Here is a 5818-nt window from a genome sequence, read left to right as displayed (position 1 = left end):
GCGCATGCGCGACTGTGTGTCTGTGGTTGTGTGTGTATGCGGTGTGGGTAAATCAGAGACTGCTGAGTTAGGCAAAACTTCTTAATCCATTCTCAACTCATTTAGGCATCAAAATTTTATTTTGTCTTTGTGTCTAACTGAGCATTGAATAAAATCACAGCTAATTTCAAATTCCCTTTGTCATCATGGTTTTCAGCCAAAAGTCTATAATAAATGGTCAGAAGATGAGCTGAGACTGAATGAATAGTGAGTGGTATTCATCAGCCAAACATAGAGTCCAGATCCAATTATATGTATTCATTAAGTGATAATGATATCATGGTCTTTAACTAGGAAGAAAAGAGTGTAATTGAATAATAACAGTTGTACAATCCCAACGGAACACACTTTCCATCCCAGCCCAGCGACCCTCAGGGATGATGCAGGATTGATGGAATTCTATTACTCTTTGATAGATTTATTATGAAAGGCTGAGTGGACTTGCAGCACCACTTTGTCACTCACACTAATCAGTATCGTAAGGGCCCCGAGCGGGCAGGCTTTTGTATCCCTTTGACAAAGACAAGGTTAGGGGAGGATGACAGACACCCAGACCTTTACAAACCCATACTGCAAGATAAAATGGGCCAGCTGAGCTCTGAGCTGGGACAGAATTTTAATTTGTTTATCAATGGCTCTCATATGTGCAAGACCATAAGGATATTTGTCAGAGGAGTAAAACTAAGGCTAAACTCTTTTGTTTGGCAAGTGGAGCTTGGAAAAATATTTATTGAACTGTAAAAAACAGGCTAAATGGGGGGAAAAAAGGTAAACGTCTAAAGAGATGGGAAATAACTCACATTACTCTACATAGGATCTGAGCCTAACAATTTATTTTGATTTTTGACTTTTAAAAAATACTTTTATGTGTTGCTTAAAAAAAAGAATAGGTGCTTTTAAGAGCAACAGAGCAATAATGAGATTTTTTTTTCCATGTCAATTTCTCTGGTTTCTAAAGAGAATCTAAAAGTTATGAAGGGACTAGTGGAGATGTTTTTTAAGGGGGAGATGGAAGTTAAGTTTTGGGGTTTTTTTTTTGTTGTTGTTGTTTGTTACAACGTTGCCTAACTTAGCAGCAAAAAACAGCAGAATTTGCCAAACATGCTTTTTATATGTAAAAAGTACTTTTTGTGCCTGCCAGCAGGGTTCTAACAGTAACAGCTTTTCAAATTTAAATGCAGCTTGCTCTCCTGTGTCTGCGGTCGGAGCTCATTGGATTTAGGAAACTAGATAATTTGTTGTGCTACTGATGGGAGCAGGAACTGAGAATGCAAGGCTGGCATTCAACGGGCCCACTTAGCAAGGTGGCTGCCAGGGTTTATTTTTTGGTTATTGTCGTCAAATGATCCTTATTTGTAATCTGTTTTTCTGCTTGAGATCCTCTTTTATTTTTCAGAATTGTGGTTTGCATCTAAGGGGAGCCTGTGAATTCAGAGGCTGGGCCGCCAAGGGCCAAATGTTCCTGTCCATAAAAACAGAAGCCTGGCCTGGGCCACTCTCTTGTGTGAATCTGCAATGCCAGCTCCTCTCTATCGGTCTGGTTTTGTTTCTTGTATCTCTGGGAAGGTAGGCAGACAGCACGGTCACCTGTGAATGCAGCCACGATTGGCTTAGCTGCCTCACTGATAAATGTGCCCTGGGTAAGCTACAAAGGTATTATCAACGTTCCCAGCAGCTAAAGGTGATTTTCAAGAACAGGAAGGATTGCTTCCAACTGTTCTCCTTGAGTTTCATTTTAATATTTTGCGAGACAGAGCACAGAGCTGAATGGATATGAACGTATTTAACTCCAGTGACCAAGGTGGTGCAATCTCCAAATCATGGAGCCTCATTCTGTGTCTTCTTTTGGATTCCATTTTTTCAGGGTTGGACATTCTCCAGGTCAGCCAGGAAGTCTCTGGATGCCAGACACCAGGCAGAGGCTGTTAGGCCGGCAGATGACTGGCGCTCATTCATTCCTCCTAGAAATGGGCACAAAGTAAAGGTTAATTCAGACACTTGGCAAATGCTTGCTTGTCCACTGAAGTTATACAAACCAGTCCATGTTTATTGACTGCAAAACTACATTTTATTTGGTCTTTCACAAATAAACCCAACTGAACAAAATCAGACCTTGACTGAAGAAAATTAGGGCGTATAGGAAATTACACTGAGAATAATTGAGAGTTGGAATTAAAATTGTTAACATATCTTTTGGTCACTAATATACGTTATGAGGACTTTTTTTTTTAATTGGGGAGAACTGGAAAGTTTATGTGCTAGAAGATATTGTGAAACCTATCTTTAATAGCTTTTATTAAAACTTAGATTTTGAATCTTCCTGTGTTGAAATATAAGCTGATTTAAAAGTATGGTCTCAGATGGTCTCATCTGAGTTTGATGTTATGGAAAGCGGGTGGGATTTGTAATAATAGTAGCTACTGTTTATTGATTGTTCTGTGCCAAATACTTTCTTTACCAGCGTTATCTTACTTAGTCCTCACAGAAACCTATGAGGTAGGAACTATTATTAACCTCATTTTAGAGAAAAGGGAAATGAAATATAGAGAAGTGAGATAACTCGGTCAAAGTCAAGTAGCTAGTAAAGGGCAGAGTTAATATTTGGACTCAAGTTAGCTTCCAAAGGCATTTGTATTTATCCACTGAACTACTGCCTCCTCAAATTATCTGGCTTGGTTCTGCCATGTGTTAGCTGTATATAATCTCCTTGGAAAAGTCACTTAACCTCTCTAAACTCAGTTTCCTCATATTTAAATGGAGATACTAATACTGATGATACAGGCTTATATGTGAAAGTATATAGCAATGAAACCTTATATATTGATACAGTTATTATTATTATGTTGAAAAAGAGATGGATTCAACTGAAGCTAATAACAACTCAGTTGCCAAATAAATCTTTTTTTTCAAATAAATCTTTTAACAACATCATTTTCTTAATGACTTGACTCTTTCAACACGCTATAATGACTCTCTATTAGAACAAGTCCAGACTCCTTAGCCTAGAAGGAAGCCTGGCCACTCTAACCATTCAGCCTATGACCTCATAGTGACAGAACTGTCACAGAGACTGGACTGACTTTTTATTGTTAACTTTTGTGATAGGCTGAATAACAGCCTTGCAAAGATGTCTGTGTTCAAGTTCTAATCCCTAGAACCTGGAGACCCTATGAATATGTTACCGTACATAGGAGAAAGGACTTTGTAGGTACGATTAAGTCAAGGATCTTGAGATGGGGAGATAATCCTGTATTATCCAAGTGGGCCCAGTGGTATAATCACAGTGGTCCTTACAACAAGGAGGCAGGAAGAAAGTTCAGAGTCAGCAGCAGGAGGCGTGATAAGAAGCAAGAAGGTGGAGTGACATGAGGAAGGGCCAGGAGCCAAGGAGTTCAGGTGGCTTCAGAAGTTGAAAAAGGCAAGAAAACAGATTCTCCCTGAAGCCTGCAGAAGGAACACAACTCTGCTGACACTTTGATTTTATGGACTTCTGACCTCCAGAAGTACGAGCAAAAATTTATTTTGTTTTAAGCCAGTAGGTTTGTGTTAATTTATTACTGAAGAAATAGGAAACTAGCTTTCATGCCATGACCATTCCCACTTCTGCTCTTTTGCCCAGGTTGTTGTTACTCTTACCTGACATATCCTTTTCCTTCTCCCTCTGCTTTTCTAAATCTTACTTTCTGCTCAAGTCCCATAGAAAATCTATGGCAGGGACTTCCCTGGTGGCTCAGTGGTTAAGAATCTGCCTGCCAATACAGGGGACACAGGTTTGATCCCTGGTCTGGGAAGATCCCACATGCTGCAGAGCAACAAAGCCCATGCACCACAACTACTGAGCCTGTGCTCTAGAGCCCGTGAGCCACAACTACTGAGCCCGTGTGCCACAACTACTGAAGCCCACATGCCCTAGATCCCATGCTCTGCAACAAGAGAAGCCACTGCAATGAGAAGCCCGCGCACCGCAATGAAGAGTAGCCCCCCCCCCGCCGCAACTAGAGAAAGCCCGCGCGCAACAACAAAGACCCAACGCAACCAAAAATAAATAAATCAATAAATTTAGACGTTAAAAAAAAAAGAAAACCTACAGCAGATAAATTGTTTACCACGGAATCAACAGACCACTTGATCATGCTCTGACATGTATTGCTTATTTTTTCATTGATTCCTCAGTATTTGTCCAATACCTCTTAGGCGCTAGAGACACATGCCTTCAAGAAGCTCGAATTCTAAGAAAAAAGGCAACAAGTGAGTCATTAATCCACCTATGAGACAGGTGATTATGGAAGGCTGTGTACATGGCAGGGGACCTGACCTACCTGGGGTGGGCAGGAGTTTAGGAGCTTTAGATCCCAAATTGTTCATATTTCCAATCTGAACATTTCCAAAAAGATTGGAGAGGAAGAGTAGCAGAGTGGCAAAGAGTGTGGCTCAAGAATTAGCACTTCTGGGCTTCCCTGGTGGCGCAGTGGTTGGGAGTCCGCCTGCCGATGCAGGGGACGCGGGTTCGTGCCCCGGTCCGGGAGGATCCCGCGTGCCGCAGAGCGGCTGGGCCCATGAGCCATGGCCGCTGAGCCTGCGCGTCCGAAAAACAAAGAATTAGCACTTCTTCAGAAAGAGAAAAACAAATACCATATGCTAACACATATATATATGGAATCTAAAAAAAAGAAAAAATGGTTCTGAAGAACCTAGTGGCAGGACAAGAATAAAGACTCAGATGTAGAGAATGGACTTGAGGACACGGGGAGGGGGAGGATAAGCTGGGACAAAGTGAGAGAGTGGCATGGACATATATACACCACCAAATGTAAAACAGACAGCTAGTGGGAAGCAGCCGCATAGCACAGGGAGATCAGCTAGATGCTTTGTGACCACCTAGAGGGGTGGGATAGGGAGGGTGGGAGGGAGACGCAAGAGGGAGGGTATATGGGGATATATGTATTCATATAGCTGATTCACTTTGTTATACAGCAGAAACTAACACAACATTGTAAAGCAATTATACTTCAATAAAGATGTCACAAAAAAAAAGAATTAGCACTTCTGAATTCAGAACTCAGCTTTGCCACTCCCTGGTCAGTTTTTCCATCTGTAAAGTAGAAATGATGGTAATGCTAGTGCCTATCTCATCAGTTGTTATCCACTTACAGCAATGCTAGTTGCTTAAATAGTAAACATTTAGCGTTTATTATCATTTAAATTTTTCAAGGGCAGGTACCACTGTCATATTGGTCTCCTTTTGCATTTATACAATGCTGGACACGTAAACGGAGTCCTTGAGATCAGATCTATCTATTTCTCTATCATCTATTTGCACTTTTAAACTCATTTTTATATACCCTGCAGGGTAGCACAATGCTTGGCACATGGTAGGTACCTTAGGAATGCTCACCAGCTTGACATGGAGCACCAGAAAAATCTCATCTATAGTTTCACAATTGGAAGTGGTGGATGACTTATTTTCTTGCTCCCTTCACTTAACCACATTCTAGGTATTTGGATTGGGACAGTCATCGTTTTGATAACAGGGCTCAAGCTTTAGGTATTGCATAGTGGAAGACATGGGTTTACCTTGAAGCTAAAGGCAGATTTATTGTGAAGCTAATAAAGCACTCTCTTGCATGAACCCCTTCCAAGGCCCTGTACCTAATTTTGTATTTGTAGTGTTGTATTTTTTTTTTCTTTCTTTCTCAAAGAGAGTCCTAGAATTGTATAAACTTCATGCCCCACAAAACCCAGATCTCTCCCTGCATAGGGACTAAGCATGTGAATTCTG

This window comes from Neophocaena asiaeorientalis, unplaced genomic scaffold, assembly GCF_003031525.2.
Source record: "Neophocaena asiaeorientalis asiaeorientalis breed wild unplaced genomic scaffold, Neophocaena_asiaeorientalis_V1.1 scaffold581, whole genome shotgun sequence".
NCBI classification, from domain to species: domain Eukaryota; kingdom Metazoa; phylum Chordata; class Mammalia; order Artiodactyla; family Phocoenidae; genus Neophocaena; species Neophocaena asiaeorientalis.
This window is presented reverse-complemented; position numbering follows the sequence as displayed.